We start from the raw sequence: 23018 nt of genomic DNA, 5'->3' as shown, positions 1-23018 counted from the left end.
TATATATGCATATATATATATACATATATATATATAACATATATCATTACATATATCATTTGCAGAATCTTCAATTGAATACAATCTGGCTCCCCTGTCTTTTGCATATTTGTGAAACTTTTCATTAGGGATGAATGATTTTCCTTAGGCTCTTTCTTAAAATGCCTAAGGGACTCTGATTCTGTCTTAACCATAGTGTCCAGCTTAGAAGATTTCATTTGGTCACATGCAGGCTTCTGTTAATTAGCAACATTTTGTGTCTTATTTGACTGCTGTAGAATTTTTGAGTTTTCAGCTTCACATAAGAATCTATCTGATTCATTTTCTGTGTCTCAGTAAGACTCTCTTTCAATCTCTGTCTCTGGGCTTCTGTGTGTCTATGTCTGTGTTGGTCTCCTCACTGTCTTTCTTTCTGTCTGTCTGTCTGTCTCTCTCTCTCTCTCTCTCTCTCTGTGCAAGCACATGTGTGAGTTTGTGTGTGTATGCCATTCTGATCCTTAACCTCTTCCCAAGGCTATAAGAGAATGTCTCTTATGACACATTCTATGCATTTTTATCACTATTTTTCATTGAAAGTTATTACTGTCTATTTTCAGATCAGTATTTTACTACTTCAAGAATGATTTGTATTATCTCTGCTAATTAGATGTGTTGAAAGAGACAACGTCTGTTACAATAGAGTTCTATGGTAGTATCAAACTGGAATGAATAAAATGTTGTGGATTAAGAGAAAAGCAGACTCCACATGAAAATGGCTTTATATTCTGCCTTTATGAAGACCATTTCTTCCTTCTGGAAGTCTCTCTCCCTTCATCATCATAAGGAATGAGAGGTGCCTTTGCCGCCCATTTGTGTTTCCCCTTCCCTGCTGGGGTGGGGTCCAGGAAAAGTCAGATTCTGTGCCTAAACAAAAGAAAAATACAGGTTTCTTATTGTTTGCTTTCAGTCTATTGGACTTTTAAAGATGGCTTTCTATTTTCCATTTACAGCATATATCTGCTTATCCACATACCTTCAGATCAATAAAGAGTAGATATTAAAAGTATCTATAGTAGGCAACAGCTGGAATCACACCAAGTACCTTTACATTTTAAATTCTTCTTAGGCTCTAAAGGCAGATGAGGCCAGCTTCCCTTTGGACTCAGCAGGCCAGTTTTACTATGATAAGGGCACTGCTATTTTAAAAAGCAGCTCTTGACAATCTAGCTCCAGCAAGCATCCCTACCCTGTGAAATAGTACAGAGGGGCCTGCCTGCTTCCTTATTGATGAAAGAGACAGAAATAATGCCCAATAGAAGCAATTTTAATGATTGTGTAGTTTAGCTTCTGACACCCCAGTGGATTTCGAACCCAAACATGCTTGCCATACCTCGTGCCCCAGTTTTTCTCATTGGGGAGGTGGAGACAGCCAATTCTATTCAGGCATAGCACACAACAGAAGTTTAGCCTGAAGAACCCCTACAGGATTGGAGCCTGACTTTGTGAACTACAACTAAGGATTTGCTCTAAAACCTCACTACTCTGAGCAGACCTGCAAACTTTCAAGTTTTATTTTTTTGGGGGGGGTTATTTTCCTGTTTTTTTTATTCTCTCATAATTGTATTACAAGCAGAAGTTTCGCTTCCAGTCTGTCTTTGACTTAGGGTGACATTTCATAACACTTATCTGATAGCTCTGGCTATTTGTGACTCTTGATAGCTAATGAACAGTATATGGTAACCATGTATCAATATCAAGAATAAAGTTAAAATTGTATCTCTCTCTAAGTTAGAAGTCCCTAAGGGTTAAAAGTCAGCAGCAATGGAGTCATATATTCAGGAGGTAATGAAGTTATTTACTTTGTACACGAACAGACTTGGGAGTTATGTTTGCTTGCCAAGGCTAGTGATGTGCTTGATGACTTGCAAAAAGAACTCTGCTCACTCCTAATCTGAGTCATTTAATTCAAAATAGCATTCTCAACCTTGATTCAATATGAATGACTAAAGGACTCGTTGCAAAAGGTCTTGAAGAAAGAACCAGTCCTTAGCTCAGGGCACTTATGTTCTAAGTACCTCCGGGATATTAATGAAACCCACAATGCCCCTCCTGCCTGCAGTGTTTTGAAAAGGGACTTATCTTTGCAAACGTCGATCTGGACATGGAGTTTTCGTGTGGGGTAGTGGCCGTTTCATTATAGAAGGCATTATAATCATTCACAATTAAAGAACATTTTTATCTCTGAGTCACTGAGATATTTGTGGAACAAAGAGTGTCAGTCTCAAGGCCCTGGAGCCTAACCTGTTTTCCAATACAGCATATGAAAATGGCTTTTTAACTAATGAATTATAGAGATGTGGTTATTTTCTCAGTGCAGTGTAAAGGAACTATTAGTGATAAAGGCTGTTGGTCAGAACACTGGTAGAGACTAAGAGTGTGGAGTGGGTTTGGCATGCATGATGTTTCCAAATGCGTCTATGGTTTGTCAACTGAAAACTCAACACATGTTATTGTCTTCTTCTGGTTACACCTTTTATCACAGAATCTAAGATAATTTGATAGCATGTGAATTTGTATTTTGTCTCTGTAGTCAAATTTTCCTTTATTTTTTTTTATTTTTATTATTATTTTTTTAATCTCTGTTGGCTGGTAGAAAGAAGAGCCTCACTAAATTGATGACTAGAAGCCATGTGGGCTATCAACCACATCCAATCTCATACTGCTTGTTGAGTAGGAACACGCATACACCAACTAGTGAATTAATAAGATAGCCACACATATTTTTCCTTTTTTTTTTTTCATTTTAAAATAGAATGACAAAATTTGAGAACCTATAAAAACAAACAACAGTAGAATACACTGCTGATACTTTTGAGGGTGAGTGGAATCCTGATTAACCTTCAGCATCTTCATTAATAATGGACTTTTTTAAAATCCCAAACCCATCCCGAACTTCACACTGGGTCATTAGGTTCTTCTTGCCTGTAAACAATTAGATTTTAAAAGATACTCTTGATCATTTTGATAAATCTGCTTTTGAATATGAGTGATTATACAGGGTTCAGTCTTGCAATCAATGTACTAGTTCTACAAAGGGATTGAAATCAGCATGGAGAGGAGGAAGAGGGCCCACTAATGAAGCTCGACAGGAAAGCTCCTCTTTTCCTTCTCTCTAAATCCTCAAGATTATTCCAGGGTCAAGTGCCTTGCCTCTTCAGAGTGAGCCCCTTGAGCACTGCACTGTTCAGATTTTTCTTCTATTCCTATTAATACTTGGCTCTGGCTACACAGACATTTATGCAAACCTAAGTCCATAATCAGGGATTATTTGGCTGACATTGGACAAGAACCATAAAAAAATTACAGTGTTCTTTGTTATTGTTAAAATATGAGAAACAGGCAAAAAAATGATCTGAAAGTATATTTGAACTCTAGGAAAACAATTAAATTTCTGTAGTCACAATCCCTCCTACCCCGTTTTCACTTTGGTAACACACATAAGGCTTAATTGGTGAAGGGTTTGAAATACCTTGGATAGATTGAGATCATATAAATATTTTAAAATTGAGTACTTTAAATAGATGATATTCTGACACAAAACATTAGCCAATCATATTTTGAAATATTAATACTAATGTCTTGGGGTAATCAATAAATCACAAATACACTAAAATTAGTATCTGATTCTAGAAAAAGATGATGCTATAATCACAATTTTGTTTTTAACATAAGCAATGAGAGATGGAAATTCAAATAAAGTAAAACATTACTTTTGGGTTAGTATTAAAACAACAGATTTTTCTTCTATTAAGCTGTTTTGTTATTTGATAGTAAGGTGACATTTTAACAGAAAGAAGAAGCACACAGAACTTGCTAAAATATATGATAGAACATTTGATACATATTGAGGACTTCCCATGTGCCAGGAGTTGTGTTAAGTAAGCTACAAATGTTAGCTTACTTAACCTTCCAAAACAACCTATAAGGTGGTAGGTACCACTTTGCAGATGAAAAAATCGTGGGCCAGAGAGATGAATTGAATTGGAAGAAGTCAGAAGATGATGATGGTGAGGTCAAAGTTTGGAGTCGAAAATCTGGCTCTGAAATATCTCTTGATTCCAACCACAATGCACCGTGTGGGTAAAGACAGACCTTAAACATCGATAGAAAGAAGGCATGAGACTGAGTGGACATTTTCACTAGTTGTTCCTACCTTCAGGCTTCCAGAAGCTATCATGGAGTGGACTAAGAGGTGTTTCCTAGAGCTGGGTTACTGCTCAATTGAGGTCATTAGAGGATGTCTTTGAATAAGTTTATGTCTTCACAGGTTTTTTTTTGTGGCCATTTATTTGTATAACTATTTAATACATTTAAGCTTATTATGGAATAGGTGCCTTGGTTTATTTTCCATAAACTTCTTTTCAAATCAATGTGTGTTCATTTAATGTGAACATCTAATAAAAATAATGTGCCAGAGGAAGAATGTGTGATCAAGATATTTAGGTCAAAGGCCAACTCACTTACTATTCCTTTGCAATATAGTAATTGATCAAGTCTTGCACATACTGGTGTTTGCTTCTTCATTTCTCCAAAATTCTATTTTCAGACCTTTAGGGAGTAATGTGCCTGAAACTGATAGAGTTTCTATAAGTGGGGACAAATAAGATGTACTCAGCAAATAGAGAAATGATAGCTTATAGAAATTTAAAATTAGTGCATTTGTGGGGCACAGGTATGAGAAGGGAAAGTTTCATACCTCATTTTCATTTTTTCTTAGGCAAGCCAGATTAAGTGAATCTCTTAAGTGTAATATATACTAATTAACCTAAACAGGTATTTTTTTTTTACCATATAAATGTTTAAACTGAGATATTATGCAGCTGCTCCTGTTTGGATGAGTATATTTACATATATTTAACTTGAGAACAGTCAAGTTATCTTATTTTGTAGAAAAAAAAGTTATAATTATATGGGGAAATCCAATTCCTAAGCAATAGGCTAATTTTCAGTGAGTGTTCTAAACACTTTTCATTTGGTGGCAGCCTGTTTGCTAATGGGTATGTTTCTGCCATCCTCTCTGCTTTTCTTGAATTCCCTTCTCTGATTTGCCTGACACTAAGTGATCTAAATTTTTAAATACAGGCAGAAAAGCTGTTATTTTTTATTTAGCTTTTACCGTGTAATGGAATTTGTGACAAGATTATTTGCTAAAATGTTATTTTGTATCTTGATTGGTGTTCTTTGCAAAGGACACCAAGCTATGTGCTCTAAATGGGACCTGAGCTGTGAATTGGGGGCGGGGTGGGCAGATGACCTCCATTCAAACACAGCCAAGTACTCATTACCAAAGTGTTAGGCAATTTGGACTGCTTAACTGGAAGCATGGCAATAGTGATTGGACGTGTCCGTGAAGAATAACTGAATTTTCTCAGTTAGTAGCTTCCGTTTGCTTTTAGGAAGTATATATCACAAGGTGTATGTTTTTCTTGAATTAAATACTTCTAAAATGGAGCTTTAGAAATTTCTGGACATCTCTAGCTCCCTGAATGTCTTACCATTAACAATACCATGATCTGTCATTACACATCATCAATCTGTTTACCTACACTATAAGCACTTACTATCAGAAGCCTTTTTATCAACCATACCAGAAATACTGAGCGACAATATTATTCCTAGCTGTTTGAGACCAATGGTCACCAGCCAAGTGCCAGTGGTATACACATTCTTTAGCAAATGTTAGCTCTAATTTTGAAAGGAGTACCTTTGTTATTGCATACAGAACATAAAAATTGGCAGACTCTTTGGGATACCTTTGTCAGGCACTCTCCTAACTTTATCACTCTTCTGCAACCATGGTAAAATTCCCAGATTACGAGTTTTTGAACACTAGATGTTTCTGTTTTGAAACTAAGTCAAACTCCAGCCATCAATTAAAAAATGGCAAAGAAAAGAAATGGCATTTTTATTTTTTGCCAAAATATAATTAACTACAATGTTTATCCATCCTTTGAGGGGCTGATACTGTCTTGGTCTCCACTGAGCCCAACTTAAAAAACATAGATTGTCTTGCACAGTTAAGAATTTATAGGGCAAAACCTGTTTCCATAGTTCCTATATTGAAATAACGTAAAATAAAGTCACACATTGGTAGAGAATAAAACCCAAAATTTTGTAGTCTATTTACCTATCTGATAGAACTAGACATCCAAACATGAAATTTTCTTTTGCAAAACACACCCCCTTTCTAAAGCCTGTGTACTTTACTCATAGGAAAACCCTACAGTCCTTACTCTCAGGTCAATTCTTTCCTTTTACAAAGACCACCAAACTTTGCTAGCTTGGTTAACCAGTTTTTTTTTCTTATGCCTTCTAGAAACAAGACTTGGCTACCAGCAAGAAAGACAAAATATGAAATAGACAATATGTGACAATCATATAGAAGAATTTAAGATACACAAATACTATCTAATATAACATATGTATATAAATGTCTTATATATATATATATTATATATATATACATATGATCATTTAATAACAGAGGTTCCTTTTATATTACTTTAAAAATGTAATACATCAATAATCCTAATTAGAATTAAGAACATCAGCTTTTCCATGAAAGAATTTTTAACAGCAAATTATTCAATCTCAAGTCTCCTTGCCATTCTGTGTCCACTCCCTCCTCAGCTTGTGTAATGTAACACAGTAAATATATCTGGACAGAGAAATCGAATTTGTCTTCAAATTTTGCTTCTTCTACTTCCTAGCTGTGTGACTGCAGGCTATAATGTTCCTTAAACTCCTTTTGTCAGGGTGGCAATACGGTTTAATGAGATAAGTGATGGGCAAATTAGTACTTAATAAATGATTTTCTCTCATGCTCAACAGGGATAAGCTCCAGTTACTTATGTTCTGTCATCTTCTGAATTTCCTCGTGTAAACTTACTATTCATGCCCTTTTTACCTTTGCCTTTAATTCTGGTAATCCATGCTGTTTAATGGATTACCCCCAAAGCTACTAACATAAAGAAAAAGAGCATCATCTTTCCAGGACAATGTGCATTACCTAAGAGCAGATGAACAGGTCACCAGGACAGAGGCTGAGGCAGCAGAGACCATAGGGCTTATGTACTACCTAGAATGTCCTGGCCAGTCTTTTCAGTGAGGTGCCTGGACACATTGCTAGCAGTCTCAAGTCAGCAATGGACTCTTCTGCTCATTAGCTCTAGGAGTTTTATCCCCCTGGTGGGCTTGCACAGTGTTCTTTTCAGCAATAGAAAGCTTCCTATATAAGCTCCGCAGACATGACATTTAGAAGGAGAAAAAGGAAGGAAAAAAGTGTCAGAACTCCTGGAAGCATTCTATGGGAAGTGACTTTCTGAATCACCGGGCGCATCCAGCCTGAGAACAGGGATCACAGGCTCTGTCTCAGTTATCAAGCATTAAATAGGGAGAGTGGTATACTGGAGGATATTGTAGAAAGTAGGTGGGATTTTTGTCTCCCGCCAGCCCCAGTGTTCTTAGCAGTGATGCTATTCAGTGGTATAGGAGAATTCTCTTTACAATTGTACTTTCATTTGGATACAAAAAAACTCTGAGAACTTTCAGATATCAGTGTATGAGATAATGGACTTTGGTCTAGTTATAAAACACAGCTCATCCATTGTTGATGAATGGAATAGCCCATTAAGAATTGGCCCAGATTACATATAGTTCAGTGTTAAATAGAATTTGCTAAGAAACAAAAGTCAATAAATTTAGTGTGATAACAGAATCATCCAAGACATTTAGTACGAAATTTGGTCATGCTTCTTTGAAAATGAAATTCACCATTTTTCATTCTTTTCAAAAATAAACTCAAAGGACTGAAATTTGAATCATCTGGTGCATCCAGCCAGAGGACAGGGATCACAAGCTCCTTGTTTGTTGTTGTTTTGTTTTTCTGTTGTTTCTCTCTCCTCTCATGACACTTTCTTGAGTCCTCCTTTCTTGGGCTCCCACATTTCTTTCTATCTTAGAGTTTCAACTACTCCTTTCCAAGCTGTGTATTAGTTACGTTTGTACTGCTGTGATGAAACATTATAATCAAGGAAAAATATAGAGAAAAGTTTTATTTGAGCATATGTTCTCCAACCAGAGGGTTAGAGTCTATGATGGTGAAATATCGGCTGGAAGGCCTTAGTAGGAAGCCAGTGCTCATATAGTGAACCACAAGCACAAAGTTTCCCCCCACCCCCAGTGACTACTTCCTTCAACAAGGTCATAACATCTCAGCTTCTCTAAGCAGTGCCACCTACTGGGGACCAAATATTCACATGCCAGAGACTATGGGGGAACATTCTCATTTAAATCACCACAAGCCTTTCTATTATTTTTTCTGACTTTTTACATATCCACAGAATCTGTGCATCTCAAAAAGAGCAGAAAACAGCCAAATAAGGTGATGCAGATGAGTTTGAAGTATCTTTGACATTAACAATACAAACATACATATAGTTTTTAGTATTTGCTCTTAGAGAGTTTGATGCAGTTCTGGTTCCAATGGAAATGTCACCCCTGGGAGTCAGGGATGTGAAGTTCTAGTCCCCCTCTAGTCACCAACTGGTGGGATGTGAGGAAGACGGGGATTTTGTTTCTTTGGGAACAAGTCAAGGTTTATTGTCAGCAGGCTCTGGGGCCCTTCCAGTCTCTGCTTTTCATTCTTTCTGGATCTCTTATCTAAACACTGGTGGAGGTTGTTTTCACTACTTTTGTTACATGAAGTTCTTTCAGTGCATGGTGCTGGGAGACTATGTAGACCTACTTACTGACAGAGATGAGCTCCCACTGCAAGTATAATAACAGAATGCTGTTATTACCAAAGAGAACTAATTTGGCACTCTTTATTTTTTCAGAGGCAACAAAATGACTTGTGTGTGTGTGTGTGTGTGTGTGTGTGTGTGTTCATACATGCACATGCACATGTGTATCACTATGTGTGTGCATGTGCATATGTGTGTGTGTTCATCTGTGTGTATATCAGTGTATGCATATGCATATGTGTGTGCTTTGAGTCAGTGTCTCTTCTTTTCACCCTGGTTTTACAACTCACTTGGTATCTGAAACAGTCCTTGAACTTCTGATCCTGCTGCCTCTACCTTTCAAGTGCAGGTAGAATAGGTGTGTGATGCCCATGCTTGATAAATAATAGCTTCAAAAAGCCTTTTGTAAATTATGCTCCTTAGGGGCAAATTTACCTACTGCCTGTGCCTGGATTAGATTTAATTTTGGAAGTATAATTTAGCTGTATGCTTAATCTATTTGCTATATTGAATTCCCCCTAACCCCCAAACAAAGGAACCTTTGTTCAGGCACTTTGGGAAATCGGTTTAAGGCATTTTGCAACCTCTAGTCCCATCACATTTTTAAGGTGGACAGCTTTGTATGCTCTTATTGCTCAGTTGGCGTTGTCTAGAATACCTGTCTCTGCACCAGAAAGGGCCTAGGCTCCCATCATTGTGGCAATATTTACTTCTTCCCATCAATGTATCTGCTCTCTTTTCTGAAGTAATCACTATAATTACACTTCTTCAATGAGTTGTGTTCTATTGTGTCACCAGGCCTATCTGTTAAACATCACTATGTTTTTCTTATCTGAGTGCTCTCAAATGGAGACAGTGAGACATGTTGGCAAGCCACCTTCAATCAAATTAATGTGAGATCAGTGTGTTGTCACTGGAGACAGTGATGATCCCATTTATCCTGCTTTGGTAAAATGGTGCATAAACTGATTAAATGTTAGTAACAATTTTTGCTGATGTTAATGAAAAATTTGGCTAGATGTTGCATATATATATGATAATCTTTGAAAATAACAATAACTAAATTTATTTTCTTAGTATTCTACTTTAATTGTTTTTTCACTGAAATATGATGTAGTTTTTTTCTGTTCTCAAATCAAACTAGAGTCTTAAGATTCTATCATTGTAATATTTTGTGCATACCAGGAATGGGACTGCTGAGAGTATAAATGAGAATTCTGGTTTTGAGCTCCTATGACCTCCATCTATGTTTTCCATGAAATTTATACAATTTCAAAACATTAAATGTGTCATTGGGTTTCTCCTGTATGAAGCTTGGGGCATAGAACAAAGGGTTGTGGTTCATCTTAAAATATATAGCACATGAGTAAATTTAGTTTTAGTTAACAAAATGAGGCTGCCATCAGACGGGCATATTCAAAGTCCAAGTGCTGCAATGAGCCATTTGTATAATACATTTTACCAGCAGCTTGATTTATAAAAACTCTAATGTTCTTGATTGGACAATATGGTAAAATTTCAACAGCTAGAAAAGGAAGCCCTCCATCCACTTACCAGAAGACATTTATCCCAAATGCTCTCTATAATAACTTTATAGATAAATATGATACAAGGGAAGTTGTTAAATGACTGAACAGTCTATGTTCTAGATTTATTTACATGATAGAGTCACAAATAACTGCTATCTTATTCTTAGAGGCAAGAATAATGTTAAATGGGAAGGTTGCCATAAATATTTAAAGAGCTTTGGACCTCTGATTAACAGAGAAGTGGAGAGTAATTATTGTACACTTCCTTTGAGGTATTTGTGGAGCGAAGGATCTATACCATGTGTCTTTTTTTCTCATAGGTAGTTCTATCTCAGAACCCATGTTCCATGCTACTATTATATCATTTAGCTGGAGGTGGTCTCCATCCTTTACGCAAGTTTCTTGATAGGTAACTCCGTGGGGATGTTTTCTTCTAAAGGAGACTGTATATGTGGTTTAGCTTTTAAGTGTGTGATCCTTTTCAGTCATTTGTTTTGTGATTGAAGGTGGGTCTTCACCATTTTGCATGAGCTAGCTAGAACTATATACGGGTCTCATCACCATTTGTTGAGCAGACGATTCTTGTTCCATTGACAGATCCTCATTCTCTTGTAGAAAATCAGCTACCCATAATGTGCTTTTATTTCTACACATCTAATTGTAGCCTATTGATCTGTCTAACCTCATGCCAGTAACACACTGCCTTGATTATCAATGCTTCATAGTAAGTTTCAGAATTGAAAAGCATGACTCTTCCTTTGTTCTATTCTTGTAAAGACCATGGTGACTATTCTAGCTTTCTAAAATTTCACATGAAGTTATAGATTGTTACGCTTTTGTGAAGAAATGAGCTTGCATTTTAAGAGGAGTTGCTTGGTCAAGTCTGCATATTACTCTGAAGCTAATGCTCACCCCGACAGTATTATCCCTTTCCATATATGAGCATAACTGTATAGTTTTCTTTCCTTTCCCATAATTGGAATCCTCTTTACTGTTCTTCCAACTATGTTTCATAGTTTTAAAATGTACACTTGTTCTCCTTTTATATCATTATTCCTAAGGGTCTTATTCTTTTTGATGCTATTAAATACAAAAGCGTTTTCTTTCTTTCTTTTTTCTTTTATACTATATACAAAAATTATAAACCTACCATGTTACCAACATAAACTATATTTAGTACCAGCTTTTGAGAATATAAGAATTATGGATGGATCCATGGTTAAGTCTACTATACATTATTAACTATCCTACTTCAGAGTACTCACACAGACCGAAATATTTTGCTCAGTCTCATGCAAGGTACACATGATATTGTCTCCCTTTTACTGTGTTCTCACAATTTCTTAGCATGAAATCTTAGATATAAAGGGAACCTAAACTTAGCTAAAGTAAGAATCAGGTCATTGGATCGCTGAGCAAACACCACAACTTGTTAACAGAACTGCGTCTCTGGCTTTTTCATTGTATGTATAGCTTTGGTGTCAATATTAGGCAGGGTTTACAGGTATTTCTGGAAGGTTTTAGGAAGCACTCATTACTTTTATTGGATTTCTACGGTGCTAGTGGTTAGCACCAACCTAGACAGTGTGCGAAACTGCACTATAATGACTGTAAAGTAAATGTACTTTCGGAAAACAAACTCTCACTGGGCATTTTACACACCAGGAAGTCATCACTCAGCCATTCCCAGGTGACCTGCATTTGAAGTCAGAACATTATTTCACCTAAGACAATAAGCAAATGCCTGTATTAGTCTGCGTGGGTGTATGATGATTCTGTAATAGACCAATAACGTAGTTTGACAATGTTCTTTATTACCAAAATGCAGCACAATGCATAAACATGAATCCTGCTGAAAACCTTCACTTTAGTGGTCTGAAGAATATTGCTTTTGGAACCACTGAACATTAGATATCTTTACTAGGTTTGAGGTTAAAAACCATGTGAGTAGTAAGTTTATCCCCACTTCCACCAACATAGACAGCTTCTATTAGAGTTCTAACAGGAATATTTTATGCTCCAGATGGTCATTTTATTTGTTTGATTTTTAGAAAGTACAACCTCTAGGACTTCTGGCCACTATAATCCTGTTTTCTTCTCTTTCTCTAACTTCTTTGAAATTGTGAACATGGTACAGTATGTTGAGTGTATAAAGAAAATGGCTCTATAAATAATCAAAAGAAAATACAAGCGAAAAGAAAAGGAAAGTAGTCAGGATACTGAAGATTGAACTCAGGGCCTCAAATATAATGGGCAAGTGCTGTCCGAGTAAACCACAAACCATGGCCAAGTTTCATGTTCTAAAAAGATACACGGTGCCAAATTATGGTAAGGGCATATTCCCTGCACTGAACCAGGAGCCCATGCTCTCAGGCTTTGTCTACTATGACTGTGCTGCAGGGACTAGGGGGCAGGCTCTTGATACTGTAAAGACCCAAACTGATGGCCTCCAGATTCCTTCCAGTTTGTTAAAATCTGGAACTTACAACTTGACTTTTGATAGTTAATATTCCAAAATGTTGCTGAGATTTTCTCTGCTTTGCTTTGCTTTTTCTTTTTCTTTTTTTCACCTTTAGGGTATCCAAACTCTGAAATAAGCCAAATATAAAAATCTGGATGATTAATCAATCATAGAAACTTTGGTTTCCTTTTATATCTTTATACGGTTTTAGCTTTTCCAAACAAACTTGAAGGGAACCTGAGGCCAGAGTGAAACTCACTAATTTGCACTGTGAATCCAGATGGAGATCTATTTACCCTACACTATGCTAAACAGGCATTCTCTCTTGTAAGCTCCATTGACAATACTTGGCACCTCCAGAAGCCACCTGGATGAAGCCATGCCAGGGCTACAAACAGAGAAACCCTGTCTCAAAAAAAAGTAAATATATAAAAACACATAAAACTGGAGAAAATAAATTGAATTACATTTGAAGTTTTGACTCTTAAGTATATAAAGTATACTTAGTTGTGATAAATGGTTATTTGTTTACTGGGATAACAAATATAAATAAAATTTGTTGAAAGTTAAAAGTAGAAATACATTTGTAGACACATGTACATCTATATAAGCTAGGGAGAAATAAGGGCAGGGCAAGTGTATTCTATAGAAATAGAATGTGGAAATAAATAACAAGGGAAATTTTCACAAACATTATTGGAAATCAACATCAGATTCTGGCTGTCTTCTCACAGAATTGTGAAATGTTTCTTAGTTGAATGTGGTGGCTTTTTCCAGTTCTGTGTTTCCTGTGAGCTTGTTTAAAGTTGAATGATTATGATTAAAAACAGCATCATAGAACAATATGTTAATCCTAAAGCAAGTAGAAAAATTCTGTAAAACCTTATCATTTGGAAAATGAAAATAAGCCAGGTATGGTTGTGAAAACTTGGGATCTGAGCACTCTGGAAGTGGAGGCAGGTGGAAGAACATAGGTTGGCAGTCATTCTGGACTAGGTTGAGGCCAGCATGAGCTAACTGCTGTGTAAATCTCTGTTTCAAATGCTTACCCTTTTTCCTTGCAAAAAAAGTATGGTGGAGAAACAATGAAAACAAAGAATGTGAGGACCCTGCAACCCGCTGTAAGAATGTACTGTGTATGCCCATATATGGTACTTCCTAGGAAAAACTGCTTAAGGAAGCCACAATGGGCATCTGAAGACTGCTGTATTAAGGAAAGAAAGGAGAGTGACAATTCAGTAGAGGACACATGTCAACCTACCCAACGTTGTGCATAAAATAATCACATATATACACACTTATATTTACAAATGTTAGAATGTTACACCAATATTACTCAAATGCTTCATGAATTGTAAAAGAAACTAATGAAAGATTTTTAACATACAGGTAGAGTTGAGAGGAAAAAGATTTTTCCCCTTCATTTTTTTTTTGACTTAATATGGATGGAACCCAGGATTTCATGAATGCCTGGCAAGTATCTACCACTGACCCATACTCGTTAGACAAAGTACAAATCTTACTGGATGAAAAATGGTTGACCGTATGTGAAAAATAATACCTTTTTGCATGTTAGTTCCTAATGGTGAGAATGGTTTTTTGGTTTTTGTGTTTTGTTTTGCTTTTGATTGTATATGTGTTCGATTTTTTCCCCACTGGAGACTGGGGGTGGTGGTGGTAGAGAACAAGAGTCTTGGAATTTTTAGGATGCCGTTGAAAATGTAACTTAATATATAATAAAGAAATGCAATCTGAAGAGCTATTTCTGTGACTTGAGAGAACTGTGGGACACAAAGCACCATTGGAATGGTGACTGCACCACCTGACTGACTTTCCCTTCGACAGATCCAATGGGACTTGGTCAAGTTGGCAGGTTTTGCTATGCTCAGTGCAGTAGTATACCTTTAAGGCAATCACACCCCATAATTATGGATTGCAACATGTATTTAGCGTATTTAGCTTTTCTCTGGAATTTTTATGTGGTCACTAATGGCATTCTTTAAGTTCCGAAAAGAAAGGCACAGAGAAATATGAAAACTAAGTTCTCATTGAAAATATGGCAAAATCATCTTTTAGAGATGTTGAACAGTTCCCAGTGTGTCTTTATTTTCAATTTTCTTGGGTAAATATCACCAGAGAGCAAAATTAAAATATTTTGCTTCCATTTTGCATGTTTTTCCTCCTTCTGAACCATGTTTTCTCTCTTGCTATTCTTAGTAACAAGCAAACAATGCTAATTTCAAGTGAGGATCTATACAATCTTTCCACAGTTCTTGGGAGCTGTGAAAACAAATCAGTTTTGCTTACTGGAGGGTTATAATGCTGTTTAATATACTTTCTTCCTTACAATTAAATTAGATATTTTTTAGAGGAGGGAAAACTCATAAAGGAAACAGCCTTGGAGATGTAATATGTTCTAACATATTTAAATAATTACACTTCTGTCCCATTGATATGTATGTGCTGTGAGTCCAATAGTCATAAAAGCAGGAATATTAATATGATTAGAAAATTACATCATGTCATGGCTTAATTGATTGATTGATAACTGAATGAAAAGTAACCATCTAGTATGTGAAAATAAATGTGTTCCACAGTTACTCGGGCAGTCTTTGTGTCTACCCAGTTACGTGATTAGTAACTGAAGTGCTCATCTGCCAAGCAAGATGGCGTTGGTGTTTCTGTCCTTTGCTTGTGTCTGGTATGCTTTCATTATGATAGTGTCAGGACAAAGAATAAGAGGATTTGAAGTGCTTAGTGTTCAGTTCAGTGTGTAATTGTTCTCTAAGACTAGTCTGATGGACACTACCTTACCAATTGACTGAGCAATTAGTGTTTGGGAATTTACCTTCCTGAGTTCCAAGCATTAAATATAAGGGCCCACAATCAAGAGAGAGAATACTCTCTCACATGCTACTAGAGAATTGACTTGCCCCAACATTTAACTGATCATTAATTTTTAAAAAGCATTTTTTTGTCTTTCTTTATCTTGTGTTCTTTCCCTCTGGGTCTCTATCTTGATCTTTTGAAGATCCATGCTCACACTTCTTCAGCAACACCTAGACTAGCCGAGGAGGACCTGAGAAGCAAGTCCACTGCAGGATTCCATTTCAAAGCTGAACCAATATTCACCATCGACATATCCATTCATCTGTGCAGGGTCATTGGAAGTCCTCTCTCTCTAGTTTTCCTTCCCTTCAGGGAGCAGTGCTTAAAAGAGCAAACCCCTGATGTGAAGAGATAGGAGAATTCTCAGCACGGCCAATGGTGCCAGGAATCGAATTAAAGTTGTCCATTTGCAGATGATTGTCTATTGGAGCTCCCGGCACACAGAGGCCATGTGCTTTCTGCTCCTGCTTTGTTTACTTGAAATTCTATCTGCAACACTTCAATCTAATATGTTTTATGACTAAAGTTAAATCATACCAAAAATATGCCAGGAGGGTAAAAACACTAAGATGTATGTTGGTCTGTAGAATTATAGCATCTTATTAAAGTCCCAAGCTTGCTCAAGGAAAAATAAAAATTTCAACACTGTTTGTATATATACAAGACTGCTTCCCATCCTAGAAGCAAAAGGGGAAAAAAAAGTGAAATAATTACAGAATTCACTCCTCCTTTGAGGAGTTTAAAAGTTGTCATTTATTCTGCAAATTGTTGACATTTTCAGATATATTTTGGCATAAATCACATTTTGATATGACTGAACCTACAATTTTGTCTCTCTTCACATGCATTATCTCTTCTAAGTGAGAGTCACCGTGGAGACATAAGTAACCATTAAATCTCCAATGCCAGAAGTCAGGAGTGTGGACATTTCTTCAGTTTGATTTTCTTTGCTATCAAAGGATATGTGTAATTTATCAGGCAAAGTTAAAACTGCTGCAATTAGATTTGTGAGAAGGGTAGGGAAGAATTGAACTCATCAGGGAGGTGAAGATTGAGAAAGTAGAGTCTCTTTCCAATTCTCAAGCAAATTTTCCACAATAGCTTAGTCTGAGCTAGTTGTACTTACCGTTTCCTTGTGTTTTTCCTTAATGGTTCCTATTTTATTTGAGAATGATCTATAATACCTGGGACTGGGACACAATAGTACGTTAGTAAGCATTTGTTTATAGTTAGATAAATCAGATTTCTTATTTGAATTTAGCCTTTATCTAATAATTTTTTGTTTTTCCTTTATTTTGTAAGTTTATCTCTTATGTGCAGTGGTGGGGGGATGCATGTCATGGCACATGTACAAATCAGGGGACATCTTATAGAAGTCAGTACTTTCCTATGACCATGTGAGTCCTAGACATTGAACTGACGTCATCAGGTTACGAAGCAGCTACTTTACATACTAGCTCTCATTTTTTTTTCTTGACTCAACTGTATATATATATATTAATATAGATGCATGGAAATGTGTATATATAAATTTTACATGCACACAGAGGGATGCATGCCTGTTTTATGATTTTTTTTTTTTTTTGGTAAATTCCACTTAATAGTGTAGTTTATTTTCTTCTAATGTCTTTAAATATTTTCCTAGTGTTCTATTTGAACTAGAGAATACACTTCCCATCTAATGTCTATAGAAACAGTTTATTGTGAGGTAACCTGACCACATATTATAATCTTTGGGAAGAAGGCAGTTGTGGCTTTAACTGTGTGTGTTACAACTCACAATTTAATCTAACTAGATGACCTTACACTGCAAGAAAAATGTAAAAATTAAGCTTGCACAAATAGCAAGCTGTATTCTTAAGCGAGCTAAAACATATCTTAAGGGATCACCTACAATGATGGGTGTGCATCATCCTTGCAGGAGAGTACTGTACAACTCTATAACACTCTTTAGACTTCCTGAGAACACATATATCATTGCTCTTAGAAATAAAAGGCCCTCTAAGCATTACATATCCAAGATTATGTGTTCCAGCCACAGTATAAACCCTATGAGAGCAGTTTTACAAGTAGAACAGAATGTGATTTAAACTATATATATGAATATCATATGCATGCTTTTTGATATTTAAAAATAATTGTAACTATATAGGTTGGGTTCTTTGTAGCATTCCTGTTACATATATAGATGAATCATACAGTGCCCATGAAATGTTGCCAAGACTTAACTTTATTTTCTGTTTATGAAGACTACACACTAACAGATGTGTGCATTTGAAGTTATGTATACAGATAGTGTATACTAATAGAAATTATGTGTTATTTTGATTTTTTTAAAGAGAAGAAATATATAAGTAAATAGCAACATTTGTCCTTCATGGAAATTCAGTTCTGTGAGTTTTCAGTAGTTTGACGGTTATTATCTATTCTCTTTTTCTTTTTTCCATTCACTGAACACATATTCTAGGCATAATGCACTGCACATGTATTCTGAGAACCCTAAAATCAAGAACACAGCCTTAGCTTAACATCCCCCAGCAACTCTGATTTAATAGAATAAGAACCACATTTACCTCAGCAAGTCTTACCAGTGTTACAGACTCTGTTCTCATATTCTATGTGTGCTGCTGGTATCTACATTCCCTTCAAGGAATGCTGTGCCCTGTCACAATCATTTACTTACAACAAGTCTTCTTGTTGGGACTATACTGCAGTAGTATCATTGTTGTAGGTTCATGAGACTTTGATAGGCACACATGTGTACCCTAGACCAGAGCAAAAAAATTAACTGACTCCAAGAATTCCATAATCTAGGAGAGAACCAACTATTTGCCGCTTGAACAGAGTACAATTAGACCAGGAAAGAAAAGATAGTGTGGTGTAAGAAGAACAAAGCCAGCAGAGAAAATGCATGCAGGGAGGAATAAGGTATGAGCAATTCTGTTCTCGAGAATTAGTAGGACATTAGGACATAGGGCATGCTCTCAGTCGTGTCAGAAATAGAAAGACAGAAAGTTCCCAAACAAACACTACAATATGAAAACTTCAAAGATTTACAAGGAATACAATGATAATATACGTAATAAATACAAAGAAATTTAATGTTAAATGATGTCACTGCTCAATAAGGATATATAACAGACACTTATTTGTAGTTTTGTATTGGCCAAATTAAAATTAATAAATTTGTAACTTAAGAGCATAAGGACACAATCACATACATATGAGCCCACATAGTAAAGTAAATAGGAAATCGGAGAGTCCTTGTTCTACTGACACATTAAAGTGGAGAGGGTGACCATACTTTTTTATAAAAGGTGAATGAGAATCCTTGCTAATACTTGGCCTGTAGGGCAGGAGGAGAAGATCTCAAAAGCCCGGAAGTGCTCCATGATTCTTGTTGCAAGTCTTCTATTCTCCCATGTGGGGCAATAAGGTATCTGGTTTGGACACTCTAAAGTGATATTTGGGCCAGCATTGAAACTTTGAATTGTTAGACAAGAGTCCCAGAGCCAGAAGGCCTTCAATAGACAACTGACAAGGAATCAGAAGAAAATTGTAGGCAAAAATTCTAATTTTGACATTCTTAGTCTAAAAAGGTACTGTGGTACCAAATCTACCTCTGCTCAACTGGAACTACATCAGTGAGAAAGCCAAGGTGCCTGTGAGTGGGAAAGATTTTGAAATGACTGCCATGTGGTACTGTCCCTAGATGTGAAGACAGTTGTGATCATACATGAACAGGGAGAGGAACAGTTAGGATCCCGGAGCCAGCCTGCCAGGCTTTCAGGGCCAGGCTTCCACTGGTGCACTGTGTGGTGTGGCTGGCCACTCAGGCTTTCCCTATCATAGTTGTGTTTTGTTTTATTTCTTTTCAATTCAGAGAATGGGGGTAATGGTACGGTGGTAAGAAACAGAAGGTTATAAGTTTTTAAAGCACTTAAAAGAGCGTCTGGCCTTTAGGAAGTGTAGATATGCTAGCTGGTTGTGATTGTTATTTCCTTTACTATCCAAGTATCCAGAGTTTCATGCTGCAATAACTCTAGTTGTTTGGAAATTTTATTTTAATCACAGCTAAGCATTGGCAGGGCTAGGAAACATTACATGTCTTATAATCACCCATTAACAGGGCAAACATCACAGTGTTTTTGCATTACGATTCTTAAGTCTGGGTGGCCATGATTTGCTTTCCTCTTATTGTCTTAAGTTCCCTTGGAACATCAGAGAACCTTGTTAGTATTAATAATTTTTAAAGAGTAAAATATACTAGTGTTTTCCTGTAATCATTTCATTTAGTCTTCCATACAATTTTCTTGGAAGTTAAATTTTTTTGCCTAAGGCCCCACAAAAGAGGAGTGTCAGGCTCAAACCTAGAATAATTCACACATACACTCACCTTTAAGCCCACTGTGGTCAGGCTAGCCAAATGACATTTCAGCATAGCTGATAATTGTGAAGAAAATGTATTTTTATAGGAAAAGATTTTTAAAGGTATTTCATCTTGGGAAAAAAATTAATAACATAACACTGTGAATAGTATAAAAATTGTTTCTGGAAACTAGATAATATTCTCTATTTTCTCTAATTTTATTCTTCCAACAACTAAGAACATTGGATCTTTCCATAATTCTACATTAAAATTCCCTGTAGAGATATACTCTTTCCCTACATTCTGTAAATCATCAACCACTTACTAGAGTATGACTTGAAATATTTTGTTGGTATGTGGGTAAAAGCCTGGACGGTCTGGAACATACCTGTTGAGACTTTTGTTTGTTTCATTGTTTCTAAATGGGCTCCTTACCATTTCCTAGAAAGCATATTGTAATTGCTCACTAAAAATAAAAGTAGACAAACGTTAAACTGAGAATGAAGATGCGCTTGTCCACTAGGTTTGGGTGGAGAAGTGTAGAGAAATAAAACTTTAAAAACAGTATGAATAACCTTCAGTCTTTGTCCTGATTCCTCCCATGTTTTGCAGCCAGCTATCTGTTACATCATACTGTTAACTCATTAGGTGCTTGTAGCAACTTTGTAGGTTTAGACTGGTGAGTGGTTTTAGATGGGAAATGGCCTTCAGAACATGCTTATTATGGTGATTCCTAGGTAAATGCTACTAAAATGCATCTTCCTCTGTGAAACTGTATCTTCCTCGTGGCTGAGGCTGACTCATGCCAATCATTTTCCCCACTACTTGTCCTCAAGCTGCATGAGGGTTTACCACATGGTATAAAAGAACATCCTATGGGTCCCCCACTGGGCTCCCTGTCAGTGGCCTCTTTGTCTTAATGAGAAGAGTTCTGCCATTGAAAAGGATGTCTCTAGGATGTCTCTTTCAAGTTTGGAGTCCAGTTAACTACTGATACATATCATGACATCCATCTTTGTTGTAACAAGTGACCCAGGATGTAGAGGGTCCATTCATCCATTGTATCAGAACTCTCATTACCCAGTGTGAAGAACCTGAGTGTCCAAAGGATGTGAGCACTTTGGAGCCAATGCCATCCTGTCATATCATGTGCCAGGTACTTGGAATTCCCTTCACAAATAACACTGAGCTTCCTTCCATGAAGGGCTCTTCTCATGTCTACCATCCAGACATCTCAAAGTATCCTAGGTTCTCCCAGCTTCTCACTAAGGCAAAGAGGCCACTGATGAAGAGAAACACAGTGGGATATTGATATGACATTCCATTAAACCACATGCTAAACCCTTATGCAGTGAGCAGACGACTACTGAGGAAAAATGATTGGTGTAAATCAGCCTCAGCCATGCAGTCACACATTTCCAAATTTGAACCTAGCTTCTCCTGTGTTCCTGAGATTGTAATTGTTTTAACATTTTTGCTCAGTGTCTAACTTTGTAAATACATCATAACTCGATCACGTTAAAATACCATAAATATTTAGACAAAGATGTCTTCCCAGCAGTTGTCATTGCTTCCCATACATTATAACATAGTTCTTAAAAAACTATGGGTCACCCTAAAATTTGAATGTCTTAGGAAGTTATTTTAGTGGCATCTGCTACTCCTCACTCTTCTTTTGGTACCATATTTTCTAAAGATAAGAATGACTTTGTCAGGAAGGCCCATTTCTCTAGCCTTGTTCTTGTTTGAGCACAAGGCTCATTCTGAACTATGGTTTCCTTGTGCTTTTCTGTTTGTGGTGATATATTCTTCTTGATGTCTGTACATTCTCTTTCACCTTTATACTCCTCATGTCCAGTGTGTTCACTTGCCTGGAATTGGGATTATAGCAAAAAGACTGTGGGAAAGAGCAAGAGTCTGCAGACAAGCCCCAAAAGAAAAGGAAGTGACACCAGCCTCATAAACATGTTTAAGGTAAGATAGAAAAGAATCTAAAAGAATCTACGCCACGTGCCCACAGCACCTACCAGCACACTCTTAACCTCAGTATTTGACACATTAAATCTTGATTCTGCTTCTGTCTTAGGAACTCAACATCATCCATCATTCATGGGCCTCTGTTCAGTTGTGTACCTCATTTTTATCATGTCCGTCTTCCTTCCCATAGCCTAGAACCTAGGTTCACAAGGTTCCCAACAAGAGCTAGATGATTAATGTATTTAGCTTTCTGGGCCTCAGTTACTCAGTTCTATCTATAGCTAGAAGACAAGCAGAAAATGCACAATCTGATGGTCATGGCTCTGTTTGGTGGGACCCAAAATGTTAGGCTGAGTTTTGCACCATTTGATGCTGTCATGGAGGGTAATGATGAAGACTTACACATGTCTACCAAAACCTGTGATTTACTATTGTCTAAAGAGCCCTCTTTTAAAAGCTACTATCTTTCCTACTGTGTTTATGGGGAAGATTCTTCTGGGTAGTCATCTCACTTTCTCAGAATTCATTTCTTTCATAATCAACTCAAAATGACTTCTGACCACTCTGGAGGTGTGCCACCCCCCACCCCATGTTTTCAGTTCTAGATTCCTTAGTTTCTGATTTCCATTTGAATTCTACTTGACTTCTACACACACACACACACACACACACACACACACACACACACACACACAAATATTCTGGCTTTGAAATATTTTTCCTAGATGTCTTTTATGGCAGCATATTCTTGCAGACCTCCTGGTCCTTATTGCCTGCTCCTTAAATTTGAGTTTAAGTCAGGATTCTGTTCCATTTCTCTACTTAGTCACTTCTTACCTCTGTTGTGTCTCCCATCACTTAGATCTCCAGGATCTGTTCTACCATGTATAAGATGATAGCCATCCCTCACTAGGATTAACTGTAACACTTACCACAACTTCTCTAGTTACTGTTTGGCAGCTGTCTACACTTATTTTTGTTTTTACAATGGAGTCCATAGAATGCTCCTC

At 36.7% G+C, this 23018-nt stretch overlaps 1 protein-coding gene and 1 long non-coding RNA gene across 6 annotated transcripts in view; one reads left to right on the top strand and one right to left on the bottom strand.

Annotated features, from left to right (window-relative positions):
- Fign (fidgetin, microtubule severing factor) overlaps positions 1-23018 on the top strand; it is a 117533-nt gene that overhangs the window by 73170 nt on the left and 21345 nt on the right. The window contains exon 3 of one of the 5 annotated variants that reach the window (XM_031370441.1): positions 21890-22005. The exons of the other annotated variants lie outside the window; for them this stretch is intronic. The gene's annotated coding sequence lies outside the window, so the exon portion shown is untranslated. The remainder of the gene's footprint in view (positions 1-21889; positions 22006-23018) is intronic. 5 annotated transcript variants of the gene reach the window in all.
- LOC116090237 overlaps positions 741-23018 on the bottom strand; it is a 34916-nt gene continuing 12638 nt past the window's right edge. The window contains exon 3 of the long non-coding RNA XR_004118621.1: positions 741-903. This is a non-coding gene — a long non-coding RNA (uncharacterized LOC116090237). The remainder of the gene's footprint in view (positions 904-23018) is intronic.

This window comes from Mastomys coucha, unplaced genomic scaffold (genome assembly GCF_008632895.1).
Source record: "Mastomys coucha isolate ucsf_1 unplaced genomic scaffold, UCSF_Mcou_1 pScaffold15, whole genome shotgun sequence".
NCBI lineage: Eukaryota > Metazoa > Chordata > Mammalia > Rodentia > Muridae > Mastomys > Mastomys coucha.
The sequence above is the reverse complement of the archived record's forward strand: the minus strand, read 5'-3'. Positions and strand labels throughout refer to the sequence as shown.